The sequence below is a fragment of the Zootermopsis nevadensis genome, unplaced genomic scaffold, assembly GCF_977971745.1.
Source record: "Zootermopsis nevadensis isolate Lab colony 2312 unplaced genomic scaffold, Znev_1.0 Znev_ptg000002l, whole genome shotgun sequence".
Classification (NCBI taxonomy): domain Eukaryota; kingdom Metazoa; phylum Arthropoda; class Insecta; order Blattodea; family Termopsidae; genus Zootermopsis; species Zootermopsis nevadensis.
Genome location: NW_028259134.1, coordinates 949,179 through 974,409, shown reverse-complemented (window position 1 = coordinate 974,409; position 25,231 = coordinate 949,179). Strand labels below are relative to the sequence as shown.

Below are 25,231 nucleotides of genomic sequence, written 5' to 3'. Positions count from 1 at the left end.
AAACTTGGTCTTCCTGAAGAGACGCTTAAGTTTTAATCTAATGCAATTGCAGAAATATAATTAAATTTCGTGTCTCTGAGTTCAGTAGTCTTTGGAGACTGACACTCATGTAAATTGTTAAATTCATATTATTATAACACCAAAGACTTAAGTGTAAGCAGTGAACATGACACTTGGAGACCGTGAGGAATTCTTCTTACAGAAACTTGTATTAATACAACTGTAATTCAGATCGACATTCGACCCGGACTCTTCCGGAATGCAGGTCACACGTGACTCCGCGAAGGCGAGCTTCGTTTATGTCAACAGATCCGGGCGTATTATCCTCAACGCGAGGAAAGTTTACTTCCTGCCTGAACAGTTAAGAAACGAGACAATGACCCACTCACATGAATTAACACTTTGTTGCCAAGCCAAGTAGAAAACCGAGAGGTTCTACCTTTCCTGATAAGCACGCAGATTCCATAATAAATTCATTTGATGGCTTAAAATACACTCAGTTATTTGATGACTGAAGTTATAACGGATGAATTCAGCGCAAATAAATATTCAGCCGTCCATAGAGCAGTCCAGTGGCGTATCGAATAGCCATATTACAGTGAGACTCGGTATAATTCTTTGTTTCGAAATTTTTCACGAAATGAAACTTGTAAGAAACACGAAACATCTACATTGAACACAGCCACGTGTCACCGCAAATTTTAAAATTTCATCTCGGTTTTGTGATCGATTTTCTGACAAGAGCGAATCGAAATTGAATTTTCTGTCCATATCGACGTCTAGTTTTCTGTACAAATAAACGAGCGGTGATGTTTTACAGTAAGTTGTGTAACATACACTGCTTTTTGGGTTGCAACTGCATTGATTTGCTTGTCAGAATTTACAAGAATTGCAGTTATAATCTCGAAAAATCCTAACCCATTACGTATCATTCAGATATAATACAGAGATGTGGTAAGTATTTTACGCGTGGGCACGAATCACGCTTAAATCACACGAAGACAATTTTCTCGATTCGTCAGAGAATCACTAATCTGAGAAGAAGACGCGATCAGGGCAGATCTCTCCCTGTCTTAAGCGAAGCGACGTAACATCATAATCGAGTTACCGCTAAGACAGCGGCGACTGCTGACTGGGGCAGTAGGTCACAGCGACTTGGGGCGAGGTCAACCAGAAGCAGATCGAGTTGACAGATGTACACAAATCGCCACGTTCCATTGTTCTTGGTGACGCATGTCTCAGCGAACAAGGTCGCCGCTGAGGCCGTAAATCTGCGGATGTTTGTCCTATATTCCGCGCAATGCAGTCGTCTTCTCTGGCTACAGAAAGGACGACGCTAAACCAGGGACTGGCTGTCTAACTGCATTGGGTACAGCAGTTCGCGAGTTAACAGACGCTAATTAAGCTGGAAATTCCACGCCATTTTTGGATTAAAAAGTGTCCAAGTCTGAAGGATTCTGACAACGTTGCGTCACAAAATGTAAAATTATTGTTTTGGAATTTGCACATCGTCTGAATTATAAAGTAATAAAAGTACAATGTTTCGTAAGCTAAATTCCCTTCCATCTTCAGGCCAAAAATTGGAAAAGAGGCCAGAAAACCTGTATCTTGAGCTGCCTTATTGGATTATCCTCGGACTAGATCTAAGGGGTAGATTCGCATTGTAAGATACAGTTTAATATTATCTTCCCGTCTACGCCCAGGTCTTCCGTGTAGTCTTTTCTGATCAGGTCTTCCGGTTAAAATTAATAGGCATTTAACATTTTCCTCACACCAGGTCTCAAACTATCTCATCTTTCTAGATATTTGCTACGGATGATTGTGAAAACCGCAAAATATTCTGTCAGAATATTTTGAACTCCGGGGTTACGTGCCGTGTAATCTTGTGAGTGATAACGTGAATTCGGAAGAACTAACCTCCTCCATCTTCTGGGTCAAGAAATCTAATTCGCCTGAACGCGTTCAGCGGCTGACGCGGCAACTTCTCCAACATCTGTGTGTTGCGTGTACTTTAAACGAACTGCACAGGCGCATTCATGATACTCGATCAAGCGACGAGAAAAATGATAACACGACGGGATGGAAACTATTTTTTTTTATTATTTAATGTCTAAAGGTAAGCAAATACAGGACCAGGAATCGAAAATGCATCTCAGAGACAAACGCCCACAATAAAATTAAAACCAGGGAAGAGATTGAAGCTTACATCTTTCTAACGATTGTGTAACACAAGCATTATTCTTCTTCAGGGTTTTATCTATTGTCTATGTGTTTTGAACCACGACATTTAGAAAATTGATTTTATTCCCGTCTTCAGGCGAACGGGTTATCGACTGCATTTCTTGATGAAACACCGACATGGAACAAATTTCAGGAAAACATCGCTATTATAGAACGCTTAATCCAAGTATAAAGTCTTACAGAGTAAAAATGCTAATTGCAGCCTGAAACTATTAAAGGCATTACCGCATAAGATAGGAAACAATTTATATTTTACAAAGTTCTGCCGGGTTCTTATTTTGATAAAACAGAAATTACATTTTGGTTTTCAGAAGTGCAGAAGACTGTTTGAATAGGACGAGGAATGATGGTAATTCGAGACAACACACACATATTTTCTATAAGACAATACGAAATACATTCAGACCTCAGGGAATCACTTAATTCCGTATTCATTTCCAGACTCAGTTTATTTGTAAAGTCTTAAAATTATAACTGAAAATTTGTAAGTTAAAGATATATTAATTTTTACTCAGAAAAATATTTATGAGCGACGTAAAATCGAATGAAATACAGTGATTATTCATATTTTCTCCTGTTTTGCTAGTATAAAATCAGTCGTAAAGCTTTACGCCAATGTAAATGGCAAACGAAGATTTTCGTGCTATCGGCAGAACTTGAATGTTAAAGAAGAACCCTGACGAGTGACACAGAACGGTCCATTGTGTGTTTGTGCGTGCTTGCATTTACTCGTGACCCAACCAGAGATCGACAAGTCCTCCGATCCAGTTCCGTGTTCCTTAACCTGGATGGCGACAGTGGTCGTTCGTCCTTCGACCGTCCACGCCCTACAAAAGTAAATCTGATTCATTTGCCTTCTTCTGCAGAAGTCACATAGGCCGCTGTTGCTGCGAGCAATGATGTTACCTTCAAGTTCATGACGTGGCCTAATTGAACGCTGTCATGTAACGACATGACAGCTTCGCGACATTCACTCCAACACCGACGTTTTGTGAGATGGGTAAGAAGCACTTGACTCCGCCCATTAGTCGGTCTCTCATTGGACAGTTTCGGGTCGGTGAGTCTCAGGTCACGATCAGCTTTTGCCTTGTGTACGTTTTTAGGTATTTGCTATTAAGTACGGATCTCGTTTTATCCATTTCACAAATCTTGTGATTTACTGAATTTTAGAGACAAATAGCCATTATTTATAAATAATGAGACGTGAGTTAAATTAACTTAAATACAATATGTATTAAAGGATGATAATATTAAAACGGAAGTTATAAAAGTTTAAAAGAGGGACTCTGAGAATATACCAACAGAGGACAGAGAAAAACTATCGATTAATAAGACAGAAGGTAATTTCGTATTTTAGGGAAATTATATCAATAATAAGGACATTAGTGGAACATGTATTTGGAAGGAGGGAAACACGAAATGCAAACATAATTTTTCAGAAAACCCAACAGTAACGGAAAATTTGAGAGACTTAGGAACAGATAAGAAAATAATATTAAAAAAACATTAGAAAAATAACTGACTCCGATTGGCTTGTGTGTTCAAAATGTCTTGATATTCGAGTCCATAGCGGTACGAGACGTCTCGTTTCGTCTACTCAAGGAGCTCCTTCGGCATGAGACGGGACTCGGTTCTCTTATTTAGTACAATGTTAATTACTTTTCTGCAAGCATTGCTAACGTTACTCTAACGATGTCCGACAAGTGTAACATTTATCTGCATAATTCTAATCAAAGAAACGTTATTAAAAGTTGTTCGTATTAATTTTTCTTTATTTTTGTACATTTTATTATACGAGAGGTTGGAAAATGATATTAAATGTGAAACGTATTTAAAGCAAAGGACAGCTTCAAAATACTAAAGTTCTTATCTGTATCTGAACTGTGTAAGTGCTGCTATAAAGGATAAAAGATTTTCTCTTACAAATGAATGAAGCACTAATTTGAGAAACTTTTGTGAGAAAAGCTAGCAGATTACAGAGAAAGAAGATTGTTTATGCATGACACCACAGGCTTGCCAACATCGAGAGGCTTCGATTAAAACAGATTAAGTTCAATCTAAGACTTCTTAGCAAAGAATAATTGGAAAGTCTAATCATCACGCAGAACACCAGGAACTTATTTTGAAGAAAGATAATGTTGCTCCTGTCATAGAAGTTTTTATGGTAACCATATTCATATATCGCTAATTACACGTAAATATAATCAAAATAGGGGAGATCGCTGAGGACATAATCGATGCATCCAATTTCGCTGCAATCGGAAAATTATCTACAATTATAATAGAAAAATACAGTATCATCTGTTATATTTAAAATCTCCAACCAAGCTACTTGACAGATACACAGGCAAAATATGGGAAGATCCATAAAGAAGTTTAAATTAGAATAAGAAATCGTTTTATAGGAATAGGCGACAAAACTGCCAGCCCCGAGGACAGCATCGCTTCTGAGAAGCTTCCACAGAGGTCACGAGGATTTACCCAACCTTGAAGTTACATTTGACAGAAACACTATTTGACTCGAGTAAATTTATAGTACATTTTAACTGTTTGTTGTTAACTATAAATTGCAAATATGAAGAGACTGTTCAAATTTGTTCAACTTGAATTGTTGAAACTGTTCACCTGCAGGTGGTGTTACCTTCCGGTGTTCCGCGTGTCAACAGCCCGAACAGGCGCTGTTTGGTGTCAACAGTCACTTCCTTCTCAAACAGCTACCGTCCTCTGGACTCTCCACGGGGACAGAAAATAGGACACGCGCTGAGGAAAACTCTGTTTACATGATTTTACGAGCCGACATAGCTGGCCAGTCAGACAGACCACGGTTCAGTTCCCGACAGCAACCCCCGTTCCTTCTTTGCCATAGAAATTTTGGAACAAACATGAGGCTAACTAGGTCCTTTCTCCAAGAGATAAAGGCAGCTTCTTAACTGGATAAAACGACCGGAGGTTGAAGCTAACAACTCATATACACCTGTTGACGAGGTTAAGAATGAATGGAGTGTTACCTCCACTCCCCATTCTCCTTCATTAGGTAGTTCTTAGACACAGGATGAACACATTTTATCTGTAAATATATTGCAATGAAACACGTTCACTAAACTCGGACAATGTAAAAGCACAGAGTTTCTACATAAATCCTTGGCGTCATTTTAAACTGTTTCAGTTCAGAAGTTCTGTTGGCAGTTTTAAAATGCGATTATATCCAGACGGTTTCTCGCGAAACTTCGTCGTTGCAAATACATGATTTTCCCTCATGGAGGATTCAACATGCGTTACAGACTAGCTAACCTAATCGTAAATTTTAAGACGGTTTTAAACTTACAGGTTCTTTAACGGATATCAACTAAAGCGCATTCTGGTGGGTAACGGATGAAGTTAAAGGCAAATGGAAATCGAGATCTATAAAAGTTCTGATCTATCAGAAAAACCAGTGGATCAAGACTTAAACCCGGTTCTTACAGTCCAGAATCCATGTTTTGGATGCTGTGCCGTTGTCATTGCGGAAAATGTGTGAGATCTTGGAATAAAACACTAGTATGCACCTCATAACTTCTAAATGTCTGAGTCACGGGTTGTTAGAATTCGGTGTACCCCTTTATTCTCTAAGAATCTGCTTTGATTAACGTGCCTTGAATAATACTGAACCCCTAAAACCTCCCCCTTCAGCTATTTGAAGTGTGAACTGGTAGACGGGCTGAGTCATTGCAATGCAAGACAGGAAGTTCAAGGTAACAGCTACCCTCCGAATGATATATCGTTCCTGCATCAACTCCGAAGTACAGATTCATTTATACATTCTCTACACCTCCCTAAAGTCACAACTCATTTTACGAGAAATAACTGTAGAAAAAGGTTGCTGGTCACTTAGACCAACATCAGCTAAGAAACACGAATTTCCTGTGAGAATGTCGCCGAGAACACAAACGAACTTCGAATACGTCGTGTTTGTGACGTCTCCCTTTGGAAACAAACTTTGGGCAAATTTTCTTTTGCATCTGGAGTTATGTGACGTTTTCTGCAGTGTTGGCAGTCCTGTGAACGGAGAGCTAAGCTTCAAGCAACCCTTATCTTTTTCTGAACTTGCGAGAGGCAGACCGAGTTTTCATTTCAAAAGTCGTCATTCTTACTGTCCTGTGAGCGACAATTTTTTAGTTATCCTCGCGCGTATTCGACGTCAAATGTCGTATTATAACTTCGAAGACACAACTACTTCTAATATCACTGTGCTGAGAAATTCCAAACACAATTTCGTAGTTTTACTGAAACTGGTTTGCAGTAATTTGATTTGTATTACAGCAAGGATTTTGTAGGATCTGATGTTTCTACGGTGGTGAGTTTGAAGATGGCTGTCTTCTGGGTTATAGTCTGGTAGATGTTTACCATCAGGGTGATGATGGAGGCAGCAGGGATCCCTGAAACATCGATAAACATCTACCAGACTGTACACGGCGCGACAACCCAGAAGACAGCCATCTTCAGTATGGATTTTCTTACAAAGTGAAGCTGTTTTTAAAGAATTAAAGTCGTATTTCATATGTAACCGATGGTATCGCGTAGTCATGTGTAGAAGTTAAACAGTAGAATCTATTTATTTATAATTTATTTAAAGACGCTTTTTCAGTAGCTCACATTACACATTACAAGTAATAATATAATAGTTGTACATGCATATATAAATAAATAACATGATTGAAATACAAAACGCCGTTTTTTAAAATTTAGCGAATATTTTTTTCATAACAAATTAGGTCATATTTCGCCATTTTTGGGACATATTTGCATGCATATTTCTCGATTTTTTAGGTCATGAACATCCGAACCCTAATTATAATTAATCTACCTATTTCGATGAAACTTAATTCATGCAAAAGTGCACCAAGTTTATTGCCTAGAGATCCACAGTACTGACACTTAACAAAGTAGCTCTGTAACTACGTGGAACTCATAAATTCGCCAAGTATACAACTTAACCGTATGATTACCACAACATTAATAAAACTCCACGAGACATGAACCACCACATAAAAAGAGACAGCTGCTTCATGAATAATTAACGTGATACATGTAAGCACGTCTGGGTCGCGGAATGGACTTGTAAACTGGGGGGGGGGGGAGACGTACAATATCTGCATGCTAAGCAGGTAGCTGGCTGCCCCAAATGTATCAGGATCTGTTACTTTATTAGACTCTTCAACATTAATTTCTTTGTTTATTTATACGTTCTGGCTGGCTTTCATATTGTTAAGAGTTTTTATCTTGGTAAGTTAATATGTCACGGACGTGACCCTACCAACAATAATTTAAAATTATTACACAGATCATTTCATTAATTTTAAATGCCCCCTTAAAATATTAGCGGATCATTTTAAGTAAAAATTAACTCTTCTGTCATACCGCAGAAGGTTGGTAAGTCCCGTGTCGAAGACTGGTACTTATTGAGCGTATGAAAACAAAACCAAAAATCTATTTACACTAAACCTGTATTTCACATCGCAGAACATTCTGATCTCGCTTTAGCAAATTTGGCGAAATGCGCAGTTTCGTTGTGTTTTTTTTTTTCACATCCAGAGAGAGAGAGAGAGAGAGACAGCTCATACTTTTACGTAAAACATCAGACACTAGAACAGAACAATGTAACTGCCCCTTACAACGTTTCGTAATGGCTGAAAACGTTAAGCAAGCCTCGTAGTCGAATGAGCATTCTCCCACTCGACGTCGAAGTTCACACTCCAGGCACAGACAACTCAACCACGGCTCACCGCAGACCGAGTAAACCTTGGGCCAGCGGACATTAAGCTGAGTGACTCAATTTAGATAATACACCAACTCACGTGCAATTAAACGTTCCGTGTGGTATTACAGGAAGCATGGTTTTATAAAGTGTTTTTGCCACTGATGATGACCTCTCGAGGTCGAAACGCGTTTGGCACAAAGTGTTATTTAATGTGTAAACAGTTTTGTTTGCATGCATGATTATATATATTTAGATAGCACTGCACGGTTTGCAAGGTTTTGAGATTCTCCCACACTTAGGAGGAAAGCGTCTTCCAGCTGCTGCTTCCGTTGGAGGGAGAATCAGTTTGATTTGCACGCGTTAAAGCGAATCTACTTCGATTATGCGCGGCCTCCACGGTGTCTCTTTGTCAGAACAGGAGTAAAATGCAAGATTCCGCCTGTTTAATTTGTTGCCCGAAACGTCGTTCAGAAATTCGACACGCCTCTGAGCAGGTGAGCGCCGGGGGTTAACGGAGACCACGTGATGTCAGTTTATTTTCATGCCTGTCTTATCAGCAGAACTGTTCCTTTTCTCAAGGCTTAATTAGTAACGAGTTTTGGACGAGAAAAGATTATTTTGCCCGGATCTAGTTCTGCTCCCTCTGTCTGCCCGCGAGGGAACTAAGGCACAAATTCTCGACCCTGGCTCGTCAGCTAATGAGTGAACGTGGGTGGGTGAGTGAATGATATTTTCGCACTGTATTTTGAAACGCGTCTCAATTTTATGAACAAATTTTATTTTTCCTACTTAAAATTTCTTTCTAACCCTGCTTCAGATTTTAAACCCTGTTAAACTTAGGATCAAAGATTTCTACAGACTTAACAATTTACTGTACGTATATCGTCGTGGAATTTGCAACTATTTCTTACTTCAAGACCCATACGCTTGTAAAGGACCTGTAAGCCGTTCTTACACAAACAGCAGGCTGTTTTTCATTCTAAAGTTTTACATCCGTAATTGCAATGCCCACTGAAATTTCACAGGATAAAATATAGCTGTTATTGTAGTTTCGATGACATGGGATATTGTATTTGACAATTTTCTTATAGTGTGCTGTTGTTTGCACACCCCTGTACCTTATTTTTAAAATTTATAGAAGTCGATAAATTTTCCGGGGAAGTCTGTCCAAAAGGAATTCTTTAGTTTGACTAATCGTTAAATTAATTAAACCTAAATTCAATTCCTTGCAAGAGTATAGACCGCGTGTGTCTACCGTTAAACAGATTATATTAGAAATACATTCATCTGTAATATATGAGAATATATTAACATTTAGATAATAAACACAAAATATAAATACTGAACAACAGAAAACAAACCATATTCTTGTGGCTCCAATTGGAATTACAAATAGTTGTGTCACTTTGCCGAAGCACGCTGTTAATTTGAAGCTTTAATATTTGTCTCCTACTTGAATGGGTCGACGTTAGTGCTATACGGATTTCTCTTCAAATTTTAACTGGTTACGGTGTTAAAATAAAATTCTTTTTCCTCCTTAAGCAATTAGTGTATAGTATTTAATATTTAAAACACAAATCATAGCGGAACGCAAAAGAAAATATTATTAACCTCGATGTTACACGTGTTACTGTCAACTAGTCACACAATATCATAACCAATTCTAACATCCAATGATATCCAATAGTTCATAACACAAAACACTGTATATTGTGTTAACTGAGCTGAAGTATGTATATATTACAACATACCATTCTGACGTACATTTCGAATTACTTAACTTCAGTCAGACACATCGCTAATAACTGGTCATTACTCAATGACAAACTCTCGACGTTTTAAAGTCTCTGTTCAGAGGTTTTGTTCTACTAAATTCTTCATGGTAGATGTCCCTAAGGCCTCTTTGTTATTTTGTACCAAGAAAAATATTTTTCCGATAACTATCTTAAGAATTTCTACATTCGGACATCGTCCAGTTTGTTTGTGTATCGTGTACCAGCCCAGCATTCTGATGTCCATAATTTATGATTATCGTTATTAGAAAACCCCTTTTAAGACTCCTTTATATCGCGACTACCTTTAAATCATTTGTCCGCACGACGAAATTATAATTGATTACAATCTCTTACTCAGCTTTCCAGCTGAGCGTCTGATCCACTATAATAACCACACAAAAATGTAACTCCCTCCTTCAGTGTTTTCTTTTTAAAAAAAATTCCACGTCATTGAAGCATAAATCCCTTGGTTTTTCTCCGTCTCTCGCCTGACTATTACCCGAACCAAGTCACGCTGCTTCAATTTCACACGGATTTCTTCAACGAATAATCCGGTCAGCAGTTGCTACAACCGGCGAAATGCGTCACGTGACTTCGTGCTTTTAACACTTAAAAGGAGATATTCCTGTCGGAGAAACGGAGGTATATTTATGAATTACTAGAATAATAAACTTTACTATCATTTATAAATTAATGATCTGCCATCTTCGTATTCAAACAACTGTGGGTAAAACCTCGCTGAATGTGTAGGTTAATTTAAAATACACTACTCAGAATGAAGACAATTTGATCTATTTTATAAACACGGTAATACTGTTTGACTAGCTAGGCGACAACAAGGTTCTCCATGAATCCGCTATTTTGATCGCATAACATAAACACGATTAAATAATTACCTGTGGTAGTTGAAAGGATATTTAAATTCTTTGAATTAAGAAACGAAAACATATTTCATGTCATCTGTAATTGTTAAAAATTCGAAAAGCAGATTGCACTTGTTGCCCTGAAACACGCTTCGTTATTTCTGAATAAAAGCAGGAAAGACTTCACAATTGTAAAAATAAACTAAACTCACTGCTACAAAGAAACTGTGCACCGGTTCCATCTTTGGTACTGGTCATAGGCTAAAATGGAATTTCAACGTCGACATAATCTCTTTACAAATCGATACGGCATGATAACAATTAAGATATCTGATTAGGAAGTCGCGTGTCTCCACAGATTGGCAGCTAAGATGGGGTTCTAAGCCCTTCATTAAACAAGACCGAACACCCAGGTTACTGAGATAGGCGCTTCAGTTATCATTCCTATATTTAAGTATTTGAATTCAACGACTGGCCCACTCGTTCTGTTTTCGTAGACGTTTCCATTTTTCTAACCTCACGATTTTCTGTTCAGGCCTAAACGTCGATAACCCTAGTTTGGCCAGAAATAATATTTAAGGATTTTTGGAAAGATTAACCCGACTTCTGATCACAGTAAAACTTTGAGTAATGTAATTCCATTAATTCATAAATTCTTAATTTGAGCGCGTACATATTGACGGCATAATCCTAATGCATTAATTATGTCGGATTTGTCTCCTTAAACCTGTTTATGTGATTCACACGGTAGGACAGCGGCTTCGTATTCTGGAGATCCCAGATTCAAATCTTGCCCCAGAGACAGGCCCTCCTGACTGAAATTTTCAGTGGTTTTCCTCAATCATTCCATTTAAATGCTGGCTAGTACCTTAAAATATACCACTACAGTTTCCTTCCGTATCCTTTCCAATTCATTAACCAATATCATCCGATATTATTTTAAGTATCCTTCAACAAACCATAAATAAATAAATAATGACGTGTACATTTAAGATTTAAAGTCGTCACATCGGCGAATATTTCGATTGAAGCCTTCTGTGTAATCTTCTCTTGGTTACCGACGTTTCGGATGAACTCATCTACACTAAAGACAAAGGCTTATAGAATAACTCCTCAGTCCTTGACCTCATTCATCCACGCATCGTCTCTGTTTGCAGAAGAAGTCTTCAGCACTGCGTGAGAAGGCACACGGAATCAGAGCTCGTGAACGCCTACAATCTCTCGCTTTCCCAATTCAAGAAATTACTTTCACGTCGATGAATGACGAAATAATGAAAACAGTCACTTCAAGTAACTTCACTAAGAACCCGACCGTACAATGTTTTTGTGAAGACTGTAAATGCCATGTCTTGTATCTTCACTGCTCAGAGCAGGGTCGTAGGCGATCTTTTCAGATACGGATAAGTAAGTAATCCGATTTCTGTTCATTTCTGTTGGCCTGCGAAGAGAGAGGACTTGCATTACGCTGATCCCGTCTTTGTGAATTCTGAATCTGAACAGACCAGAGTACAAAATCCATGGGAGAAAGTTTTGTCAACAAAATTATAACAACTTTCTTTCGCGGTCAGTGGTTGGCACTCCTGTTTTTTATTAAGGTGGTCCTGGGTTCAAATGCAGGTTTCGAAGACCGCCTTTCCTCACTGTGGTCTTCGTAATTTTCGTCAGTCCATTCAGGAAAATGACCGAATAGGGTCTTAATTTAGGGTAAGACCACTTCCTTCCAAATCGATTCTAATTCGTTATTCACCAATCATCCAGCCATCCGACGCCAAATAATCTGAGTCAGCAAGAACCACGGATGTTTTAATTTGGCAACACTGTCCGCAAAGGCAGACAAACTACAAAATGAAAACCACACGAAAATTTTCCAAATGTAGTCCCAAAGAAAATTACCCAATCTCGCATGTTTATCGTTAGCAGAGATCAGAATTTCAGTTGTGAGATTTCAGGTTCGAATGGCTACGATTATGAAACGGCCATATTTTGGTTTGTTGCGAGGCGCAGTCTCGTAGAAGTTGACCGACGTTTCAGAGGTGCTTGCTGCCTCCATCATCAGGGCGATAAGTGTGAGTAATTTCTTGAAATGATCGTTGATCTCTATGGCGAATAACACGGTGGATAATAATTACTGGAGGTAAATTTAGAATACTGGGTTTTACTTAGACACGCCCAAAAAGATGTGGGAGAGGTTATTAAAAGTTTGGTTAACAGAACTTAAGAAAATAAAACTCCATTCGTGGCGACTGAACAAGTTGACAATTCAAGGTGGAAGTTACTGAGCGTAAGGAAGTTCAGATAAATTTTCTTCGAGGCACTACACCCTGACTGCTTTAATAGTACGTAAGACGCACAGATTTTTTAACCTCAGTACACGCGTACAAACTACGAAAATGTCATTCGCGGTGTTTTCTTCAGTTACTCGGTCTAATCTGTATGACGTAAACACGGACTTTCATTTTAACTCAACTTCAGAACGAGATCACTTGCAAAAATATTAGTGAATGTTAACTTATCTTTTTCTTAATTCTAATCTACTGACAAGCGACTGTTTCAAACTTGCATTTTCTAGACCACTGTTTAATTAGTAGTAAATCATCCACCGAAGTGTAATTAGGTAATGACCTAGTCAGCTACACGCTTCTGATTAAACCTATTTCAGTGGTTCTTAACCTCTCTCACACAAAATGTGGTTTTTGAAGAAGGAATGGGGGTCATTGTGGCTTATTAGTAAACTAAGTGCCAAGATTAGACGATGATAAGGTACATAGGAACGGATGAAAGAATTTCAGTAAAAGAATCACATCACAGATGTAAGCGTTGACAATTCGCGCCAACAGAGCGTGTGACTGAATGCGAGGATTGAGTGTGGATGATCGTGGTTCTTCGCACGCACGAGGCTCAGTGTGTGGTCAGTAATTACAGGGCGGCGGGTCTCACGTGTGGACCTTGCTGGCAGGTGGAATGGACGTGGCCTCAAATACACGACCGGGCAGGAAGAAACTTCCTGGGACTTTTACGTAAGGCACTCGAGCTGAAAACGAATTCGTAAGGGAATGCGATAATGAACTTTGTTGCAAAATCCATCACTACATCCACGAATGCTGAGATACCCTTTCCAACACACCACGACAGTCTCCTTCCATATCCTTACATCATTAATATTTCTCTATCTCATAATCCAATGAAGATCTGTAGTTAAAACAGTGTCCTTCAGAGACTACTAAGAGTTGTATTATATACAAAGACATTTTATGAGATTTGAAATTTTCATTGCGGGATTGCAATGTTGTTTCTTGTTTATTAGGCCACGTGATCTTGTTTGTAGTGGACAAGTTTATCTCCGCCATTTTCAGGATTTACTCTATGTATGTAAAGTAAGGAAATTGGATAAGCAAGGGATATTTTGTTAAGCGCCGAGATGTTGTTCTCATAATGGAGTGTAACAGTTGAATGCCGGACAGAAGTCTTCATAATACAAAGAAAAGCTGAAATATCGCTAGGATTGTTGGACTAATAGATAAAGAACAGAGTAATTACTTGATTTCTTTGAGTGATCGATATTTCCATCTGTTTCATAAGCAATAATTACACAAACAGGACGCTGACATAATCAGTCATGTTACTACCAATAGGAGAAGGAGTCATCTTGAAGATTGTGACGAAATGTAAGATCATAAAAAGTATAAAAATAAACCGTGGAGAGAGATGAGCTCGACGAGGGAAAACACTAAATTATTGGGACGTAATTAAGCTTACACGTAAATAGCAGTAATTTATAACATGAAAGTCCTTATCTCTAGCCCCGGAAAAGTGTAATTTAAACCTGTAGTACTTGAAAGGTGGAGAGTGCGTGATATAATTCTGTCAAGATTAAACCTCACTGGACTGCGGTAACCCGGAAAATTCAGACTCGTCTGGCGATCTATCAAAAACGACCGAGAATTGGCTCCTTCACTGACCGAACTTGAGATTTGACAATTTCGATAACAAACCAACAGGTAACGAGTACATTTAACAAAAGTACATAAAATGAACGCAGAAGGGTTGGGTTGCGTCTGTCCGTCTGTGTATTAATATCGCATTTCCGAAATTAAAGAATGGATATTAATTAAATTGGGTTTCTATGGTCATTTTTAAGGGGTGATACCATCCGCAACACTAAAATTATGGATTAGATTATTAATTCAATACCAAGGATTTAAAACTGACTTATTTAAATGATGAAGCTTGATCCTTGCTTCAGTGTCCCCGAAAGACAAATCTTCCACTTAAGGCGAGATCGACATTTGTCGTTTAAAACTTTGATTCATGGTCCAAAGTGAAATTCATCAGAAATATAAGATAAACTGTCTTCAGGCTGGGTTCCACGAGGTCAACAATACTTTGAAACAAATGACTGTTCGCCCGTCCACGTCCCAGAATTTTACATGTTGAAGTTCAAAGACGGTAAGTCTGACCGCGAAGACTTTTATTACCCGGACATCAGGAATTAGTCGGCTTCCCGAATGAGCACACACTTACATTCCTTAACACTTTTAATACCTCATAAAATTCTACGTAATTCATGTTTGTATCGACTGTCATTTTCAAACACACACACTATGTGTTTCGACCGCATGCTGCCATCTTCAGGATCGATGCCAATACGTTGTGACTGTATTCGCATCTTTATATCTATATGGACATAGATCGTGTTTGCCCTACGCCAGATTTTTATTCCTTGGCTCGTGGCCTCCGAGCTTTTCTCCTTCAATCCATTGAAGTGGATAAATTACAAGTGCTGCCATTTAGTTATTCCTCAACAAACGTACGGAGTGCGTGATTCCTTCTCATGACTGTACAGAGCAGATTCTACTCACTCGTGTTCGTGTTGTCTTTAGATGAAAATTGGGTTATGGCGGTCACAAGGGAGCGAAATATAAGTTGCTCGTTCTTATCTAATAGAAACTGAATTATTCTTAAAACATTTATGTTTCTGTCTGATTATGAGAAATGACATAATTTATGTACGTCGCATAGTTCTCTGATGCTGGCTTTACGAGGGAAAGAATAGTAAACGTATCAGAAGTGTTGGCTGTGCATTCGTGGCTCAAATCCCATCCCGAGATGGAGAATTAAATTTGGTTCGACATTTTTCTAATTTCTTTATCACGTCTAATAATGTAGTATACAGCAAAGCAAATCGCCCTAAGATCGCTGAATTTTCCTCAGCTAACAAATTAAATTTAAGTAAAAGACTACAATTTTCAGAAGACATCAATTCTTTCAACCTTATAAAACAAAAAAAGTAATTAATTTTCAAGAAAAAAAATTGAATCCGTCTTTTAAAATAATGATAAACCTAAACAATACGGAAACTTATTTAAATTACTCTCAAATGAAAAATAAATAACTCATTTATATTTAGAAATCTTTGCTTTCGCCTGTCTTAGACGAAAGAATCAGATATTAACCTCAATGCAGCTTTTATTTGTAGTTTTTGAGCGCTGGATATTTGTGTGCCTTTAAATTCTTAACAATTTCGGGTGCCTGAAGAAGTCTTCGTCAATATTTTCGTGTCCTCTCTCAGGTCCTGTATCCTCTGCTGGATACCTGAATACCTGCACGCCAAGAGAACACGTTAGCCTTATACAAACACATCCTTTAATGCGCTCATTTAAAATCAGAAGCTATACGAAAACCTCCCGTCATTATCAAGACGATCCTGTCGAGTTTCCAGCGACCGCGCTCTGCCTCTGTAGCAGCGTGAGACAGTTTAATGTATCTGGACCCGTGACGGGCGAACAAATTGGATCTGAATTACCGCTTCAAGTTCCCTTACACGTGTTCTGTATACCGGCTTTCCTACGCGTGACTTTTTTAATTAAGTAAACATGTAACGGCGACCACGACCAAAACCAGACCTCGTTCTTCACTGTAACAAATCGTGTATGTTCTTTCCTATGGTTGACAGACAAGACAGGAAAATGTAACTAATGCGATTGTAGCCTAAGCTAAAGGAAATAATCGAGACACACATACAAAGCGTAAAGCACTACATACGTCATGTACATTAATAATAACAATAATTATAATAACATTTCTTTTACTTGGTTGACACGAGACTTGAGGTCAATCACTGTTCCGGCAGAATATGTGTTTCCATTAGCGCTACATATAATATATTCATATATTCGTGTATTTCTTTTCTCTTATCATCAACTTCTAATTACATCTTGTTAATTTCATTCTCTCAATTACATCCGACATTTTACATGTGTAATCAAATTTTTCAAAATCTTAATTCGCCTTGTAGATTTGTTGTCAGATGTTAATATTTCGGAGAACCATACTGACTCCATCATCAGGGCTTAAAATGGAGACCATGTTTCTCCGAACTCTGGCATCTGACGACGAATCTAAACAGCATCATGATTTCAGCCGTGAAATCTCCAGATCTCACATTCCTAATACAATTCATTAATCTCATACTAACTAAAGCTTTATGTAGTATATACTAAGCCATTTATTACATAAAAATATCTCCGTACACTTCATCGTTTAAAACTCTTCAATAATATTATAATCTTTATGCCCTATTTTATCAGTTCCTTCAATTTTATTTCCAATTTTTTGAGTTTCAAGTAGTCCGTTTAAATAATTCGTAACGTACTCTTATTAAATCTTTTTTTTCTAGCCATATTTCACTACCAACTTCAATGTCTTACCCCGTCCGCTTCTCTTACAATGTAATAATTCCCGTGAATCTATTCATCCATAATATTTTCTTACAAAATATCCCATGTGCTTTGTAATTATCTTTCTATCCGTCCTATAAATTTCACAGGACGACACCAGCAGTCTGATTCCAATAACATACCATATAAATTTTCTTAAATCTTCACCGTTATACCTACGTTCTTGCTAAGCACTTATCAATAACTGCCAAAGTCTTATCAGTTTTGCCATTAATTTAGATTTAGGCTCCCTCCGACTTCCTGTCATTTCTGGAGTTATCACTGACATTATCATGTTATATAGTAAAAAAAGACCATCGGAGTACTTCGCATTGAAATGTAATTGAATAACACAGGCCATATTTTTTTTGTAGTGTTCTGTCTGACGACAGGTCCATATGAACAGGATGCTTCCATCCTTTTCTCGGACTGGGACCTGTTCATATACGTTCTTGGCAGATGATCCAGAAGTGGTTTGCCATTGCCTTCTTCTGTGTGTGAATGGAGTAATTGTTGGGATGCCACGGAGGAAAACTCCGTGTTGCCTAGACCACGGCCTTGCCCAACACAAGTTATAAATTCGGGCACCGCCGGGAATCGAACCCGAGACCCCAGGATTACAAGACCAGCGTTCTAACCGCTAGACCATTGTTTTTAACGAGACAAGAACCTGGCGCCATAACGGATTTGAACCAAATAATACTGAAACATTTGATCTGAATTCTTTTACAGATACACGTTATTGCAAGACAACACACCTTTTAACACCTGTGTTCCGTATCTTATTCATCTAACGTCGCCTTTTCCCATTCATAATATTGTCTGATTGAGTCTCGACCATATAATACGCAAAGAATTAAGTAAATTTACTTCAAATTCAATAATTTCTCATACGATGGCTGCTAATGCAATCAGAGTGGCATGTTCCACCACACGTTCCTTATAATTTTGCTACGTGGGTACCTGTTTCAAATGGAGTACTGACAGCTTTGATGGTTCATGTTTCGTCCCCAAGGACTCCTGCTCTGTGCCCTAAATAATAGCTGTCTCTCAAAAATAATTCTATGTGAAAACAGGCCAGAGATATAACGACGTATTCTGTTGTAATATTAAGAGCAGCAAAGGCTTCTGAGTGCCACTGAAATATCTGATAATCAAATGTGTTAAGATGAAAGATTATAAATGGCGTTTAACTCACAGGCCTGCAGTTCACGAGTGTGTAATCGTGTCTTTAATTTCTTAAAATATTTGAATACAGAAACATTTTACTACTCCAGTAGTCACACCAAGGGCTCGCTATACCTACACGTGAAATACAAACAATGTTCTGTCAGAGGGAAGGAACTGTACACAACCAGCCCACCCCACAAATTTTTAATACTCTTATCAAGGCGCCAATAATGACACTAAACCTATAATTAAACTAATTAAACACTGCACTGAGACAGATGAATCCACTCCGAACATTTAAATTTAAAACTTTTTAAAGTTCAAGAATTTGCCCATTTTAATGAAGCACTACATGAGACTTACCGCCACGGTGGTCTAGCAGTCAGAACACTAGCCTTGTAAGCCTGGGGTCCCGGGTTCAGTTCCCGGTGGTGCTCAAATTTATAACTTGTGTTGGGCAAGGCTGTGGTCTAGATATCATGGAGTTTTCCTCCGGGGGCTTCCCCGGTTTCTCCGTGGCATCCCAACAATTACTCCATTCACACACAGAAGAAGGCAATGGCAAACCACTTCTGATCATCTCTGCCAAGAATGAATATATGTATGAGCAGGTCCCTGACAACCTGAAGAGGTTGTCAGGTTGTCCTGTTCATAATATATGGACCTGTCGTCAGACAGAACACTACAAATAAAAAAAACATGGGACTTAAACTGGCTAACGTAAAAATAAAACCTAAATACACAAATTTAAGTATAAGTAACGCTGCCATCGGGCTTCTAATGGCCCTGATGATGGAGGCAGTATGACCCCTGAAACGTCGCCACACTTCTACCAAGCTACACGATGCAACAACCCAGAAGACAGCTGACTTCATACTCATCGCTGTGAAAACCTCAAGTCCACTCTTACGTTAGTTACGTACTGTCGTTTATGATTTAAAAAAATGCACACGGGATCGACCTATTCGAAGTCAGTGTTTGTCAGAGGGACATTCGCATCAACTAAAGCGCGTTTCGAGGTGAAAATGCCAAAGTTTACTGAATAAAGTCTAATGAAGAGCTATTCAGTACTTCTGGTAAAAATGCAAACACGTCTGTGCATTCTGATTGGTGCTTTCAAAAAAAAAAAACAATTTTATTTGAAAACACGACATAATTCATGTCTGTTGCATGTCATTTCGTCATTCGTCTATTGAAAATGTCACGCAGTTCTCCTTTCAACTTTCGTAAATAGCTTCATTTGTATGACTCGATGGACGGCCATAAACAATTATCGTGTGTCTCGATTTAATTACTGTGTACGTATTCGGACCGAACTGCCCACATGTTTGTCTTACATTCGAAAGGCAGCTGTCCAAACAAGGAACGGACACGAGTTCACTGAAGTGATCGATCAGAATGTTAATCGCGGCCAAGAACTTCTCCCTCCTCGTCGGCGCGTAAGTGTTCGCGTTGTAGCCTAATCGCGGCGATGGTAGTTCGCTGATGCACGTCCTCAAGGACAGCGTATAATGAATTACTCCGTGTATCTATAACAGACTGCTGAATTCTTGTAATTTATATTAATATTCTGATAGAAAATTAAAAGCGACTTAGGATCATAAACCACGTACTTTGCCCGTCGTGAAGTCATTCTTCATCTACAAAAGAACTGAACAGATTTCAGTTTCGTTAAATTAGGATCTAGCGGTTAGAACGCTGGCCTTGTAATCCTGGGGTCTCGGGTTCGATTCCCGGCGGTGCCCGAATTTATAACTTGTGTTGGGCAAGGCCGTGGTCTAGGCAACACGGAGTTTTCCTCCGTGGCATCCCAACAATTACTCCATTCACACACAGAAGAAGGCAATGGCAAACCACTTCTGGATCATCTGCCAAGAACGTATATGAACAGGTCCCAGTCCGAGAAAAGGATGGAAGGATCCTGTTCATATGGACCTGTCGTCAGACAGAACACTAAATAATAATAAGATGAGGTGGTCTAGCGGTTAGAACGCTGGCCTTGTAATCCTGGTGTCTCGGGTTCGATTCCCGGCGGTGCCCGAATTTATAACTTGCGTTGGGCAAGGCCGTGGTCTAGGCAACACGGAGTTTTCCTCCGTGGCATCCCAACAATTACTCCATTCACACACAGAAGAAGGCAATGGCAAACCACTTCTGGATCATCTGCCAAGAACGTATATGAACAGGTCCCAGTCCGAGAAAAGGATGGAAGGATCCTGTTCATATGGACCCGTCGTCAGACAGAACACTAAATAATAAGGCCAAGACTTCGTGTAGATTTTTTAGGTGGAAACCAACGTTTTAGACGAACGTTACAACCTCCACCTTTAGGGTAGATTTTAATTAAATTGTTAATTAAGAAAGTGATAAAATTTATAAAGCGTTGATGTTCGAGATTTATACTCGGGAGACCTCTAGTTCGAATCTCTGTCGGGTACAGCCTGTCCTTAATAAAAGTTTTACATGAATAACGTTAATACTATACTACACATTCATCATAACCAATAGCCTTTCGATTGAGAAATTAACCTTAATATATTAAAAGATATATTTTATATCAATTTGTTTCAGAAATTTGTATATGTTACTATGAAAATTAATTATTTTAGACAATTCATTACTGACTTTCTTGAAGAGATTTGTAGTTTTCATCTTTTGACTAAAAATCCAGTCAGTCAAATGAGAATGTTCCTGAAATGTTGTCTAAGATTTGAACAGAGTAACTTATACCGTATTCTAAAGTAATCGTAATAAATAACTTAATGCTAATCAGCGTTACAGAGAAAATAAATACTTCTATTAGGCTTGAAAGACACTCGCTGTTTCCAAACTCCTAGAACGCGTCTTGTGTACGTAAACAGTGACGATATTTTCTCAGCGCAGAATATCGTAATTATGGGGCCATTTAAATGTCGAGACGGGTGGATTCCCCTACGGAGCGCAGACTTATGACACACGAATGACAATCGCCTAGTTAACGTATTTATAACATCAATAACATGTGCGTCACGATCCGAGCGCGCGTTTCGTCGCAGTCGACAAGAGATTTCCGATACGCCTGTGCCTTACGGTAAGAACACGTGGGCATCTAATGCAACCGAATGTACTTACGTATAAGGTTCGATCGCTCGGTAAAAATGTTGGAAGCCGAGCGCCTTATATGGCATTGCTCCTGTTTGATTATGCAAGATTGCATTGAGAGGAGTTTCGCAATAAATCCTGGCAAATGTCTGCAGCGTCAGGTCTGCCTTATCCGGAGAATAGGTCGTTCAAACACGCCACCACACAAGACGCATAACCTGAGCAACACTCCGGTGTTTCAGCGACTTCTCTTTCTTTCTTCCTTTCTTTCTCTTTCTTTCTTTTCTCATTTCGTCCTCTTTATTTAGTTCCACGATTTTGTCTCGCTCTCTACTTAATTTTTTAAGCCTCGCTCAGACAGTAAAATAATGATTAATTTTCATGACTGCCTCCGTTGAATGCACAATACAGAAACACAATGACTACGGACGGAGTGACGGACGCATTTCACTGCCCTCGCACAGGGACATCGGTTACTCATGTTCCTGTCCCTGCGTCACTCGTCTTCCACATTAAGGCCGCTCCACACTCTCTTTCCCGTTGCTCTATACCCTCCGCGTGCTTAGTGTAACAAACGTACGCGTCGCTTTTAGAAAAGTGCGAAACATGGTCTCTCACTCAGAGGGAGGAACACAGATTGCAGGTGTTTGAGGAGGATATTTGGGCCTAAGAGGGAAGACGATGGGGCGTGGAGAAAACCGCACAATGATGAGCTTAAAAATCTGTACTCCTCCCCCAATATTGTGAGGGTGATTAAGTTGAGAAGAATGAGATGGGCTGGGCATGTAGCGCGCATGGATGGGACAAGAGGTGTGCACCGGGTGTTGGTTGGGAATCCTGAGGGGAAGAGACCTCTGGGGAGACCTAGACGTAGATGGGAGGATAATCTCAGGCGGGATCTATGGGAGATAGGAGTTGAAGGAGACTGGATTTTGTTGGCCCAGGACAGGGTCCGGTGGAGGGCTTTGGTTAATTCGGTGATGAACCTTCGGGTTCGGTAAGCCATTTAGTTGGTTGGGTCCACTATTTGGGAAGCCTGAGGTAAAGAGACCTCTGGGGAGACCTAGACGTAGATGGGAGGATAATCTCAGGCGGGATCTATGGGAGATAGGAGTTGAAGGAGACAGGGTCCGGTGGAGGGCTTTGGTTAATTCGGTGATGAACCTTCGGGTTCCGAAGGCATCTGGTTGGTTGGGTCCACTATTTGGGAAGCCTGAGGGGAAGAGACCCCTGGGGAGACCTAGACGTAGATGGGAGGATAATCTCAGGCGGGATCTATGGGAGATAGGAGTTGAAGGAGACTGGATTTTGTTGGCCCAGGGCAGGGTCCGGTGGAGGGCTTTGGTTAATTCGGTGATGAACCTTCGGGTTCCGTAAGCGATCTAGTTAGTTAGTTAGTTCGCAGTATCATAACTTAAACACACTTTAGTCGTATCGACGGTTTCTTGAGATTTATCAGTCAAAAGAAAATTCTCAGAACGAAATGGACAAACGCATTTCCTAAATGCGAATCCTCGTGTTCATTTCTTCCTCGCGTAGAGACTGCGGTTAACTCAACGCTTTGGAGCGGATGACGCATCCGTTGCTAACTGCGGTATCATAAACCTCACAAAGACATTCAAGAACTAGAAATTCAGTTTTCTATAACATAGATTTCCAGCCTTACAAATTTCGTGTTTTAATTTTTTATTTAATGACATAATTTTACAATCCATTTTAATATTCTATTTAGTTCACGAATTTGAACCAAACTCCGCAGTCTTCGTGTTCGGGAGATTCTAAGTTCAAATCTCGGCAAAGGGACCGGTTATCTTGACTGAAGTTTCCGTGGATTTTCTTAATCCCCCCAGAAAATTTCTAGCACAGAACCTCAAATTAGGCCAAGACCGCTTCCTTCCACATCCACTCCAAGTATTCATGTCTGAGCTACTTAGAGAGTCGTTAAATATAATCTCAGAAACACATTCATGGGTTATCGTGCAATGTTCTTTAGTAGGTGGTCGTAAGATAGGATTCTACTCGAGTCGAAGATATTCTTGCCCTCAATTGTAAAACATATTATAAATTTTTGTTGCTATTTTTATTATTGTAATAATCATTTGCTTTTGGTAAGAATTTATTTAAGCAGATTGAAAATTTTGTGTTAATTCCTAAGATCATTCAAAGTTTGAAATGTCACATAAACATGGGTCCTGTTCTCAGCGATTACGAAGATATCGATACAAATTCGAGATGATTTGAACAGACATAAACCACAAGTACGGTTGCACTCTAAGAGCATTGGGGCACTCGCACGTTTTAGCAGATACGTGATGGGGCAGTTGAACGAACAGTTCGCTCCCTGACTGATGGATTGGCCAACATCATCATCGGAATTCTGTGCTAGATTTCCATGTATGGGACTGCACGAAAAACATGGTATATGGATGCAAGGCAAATAGAAGGAAGAAACTGCTCACTGAATAATGAATTCTTCCCGGGCTACGAGCCGTGTCAGGTGGTTGAAACTTAAAAAGTACGCACGTTTCGAGAACCATCTTCTTCGTCCTCAACGGCTGGTAGCCCGAGAAGAATTCGTTGTACTTAGTCGCCGTGAAAGCTTCAGATCATATATTTGTGTGTTTACGTATAAGTACACTACACACGGTAACACTATTCTTTTTAAAAAAAAATGAGCTTCTGCAGTGGTGCTGGAGTAACATGACGGATAAATTAGTGAAAATATCAAGACCAATTTCATTAATTAAGGTCGATTATGGACGTCAGTAATGACGTGTCGTTAAGAGATGGATCAGGATTTGGGATGTCACAAACCTAAATTTTTATCAAATACGTGAACCAGAACCAAGATGAATGTTACAATGATCAGAGCCGATAATGCGGACAACTAACTATCTGTCCTTACCTTCGCCTATCACCACCGGATTTGGGGAACTGTCCTTTCAGGTCCCACACGTTCCCAGAATGCAACACCCGCAGAGATCCAAATGCGGTATTTATTGCCATGAAGGCTCCATCTCTGTGGCAGCTGACACGAGCGTCAGACTATAGAACGCTACTGAGCCCCCAAATAGCATTCTAGAAGCTTGCAAGTAATTTGCAAATTGAAGGCTGGACTCTACTTTCGTCTGCACAGAATTCATAAACTGGGATTTACAAGATCGACTTTAAATGCAGATTTAATAACGTGAAAATATACAAGACTTCTCCAAATATTCATTTAATTTGTACACTTTTTCGTATAAGGTATAAATATATGAACAAATATTTACAAAATCATTCCTATTTGTAGCGCTGAGCACCATGAAGTTTTGAGTCTGAAATTAACGTCAAATCATTAACCATTAAGACTAAATAGTCGAAGTACGAAGTGTCTCAGCGAAGCGCCTTCGAACAAGTCGACATTTTTCTGCCCGTCGTCTAACGTCAGGCACAAAACGAGGTTTAAGAAATAGACCGTCTGCGAGTTTCCTCACATGAATTGGTGAGATCTGTTGCCTCGTGGTAAGAGCCCGTTACAGAATCTCCCCCCACGCCCCGCGGTTGCACACCCTCACGTGCTCCTTCGTACGTGATGTCAGTACGAGCAAAGACACATTCAAATGCCACGAAGCCTTTCATTGGTTTCGTTGTCTGTTTCAGAATTTA

The 25,231-nt window shown here is 39.3% G+C and overlaps 1 protein-coding gene across 1 annotated transcript in view; it reads left to right on the top strand.

Annotated features, from left to right (window-relative positions):
* Positions 1-25,231, top strand: part of Wnt10 (Wnt oncogene analog 10) — a 60,694-nt gene that overhangs the window by 20,187 nt on the left and 15,276 nt on the right. The gene's annotated exons all lie outside the window — the stretch shown is intronic.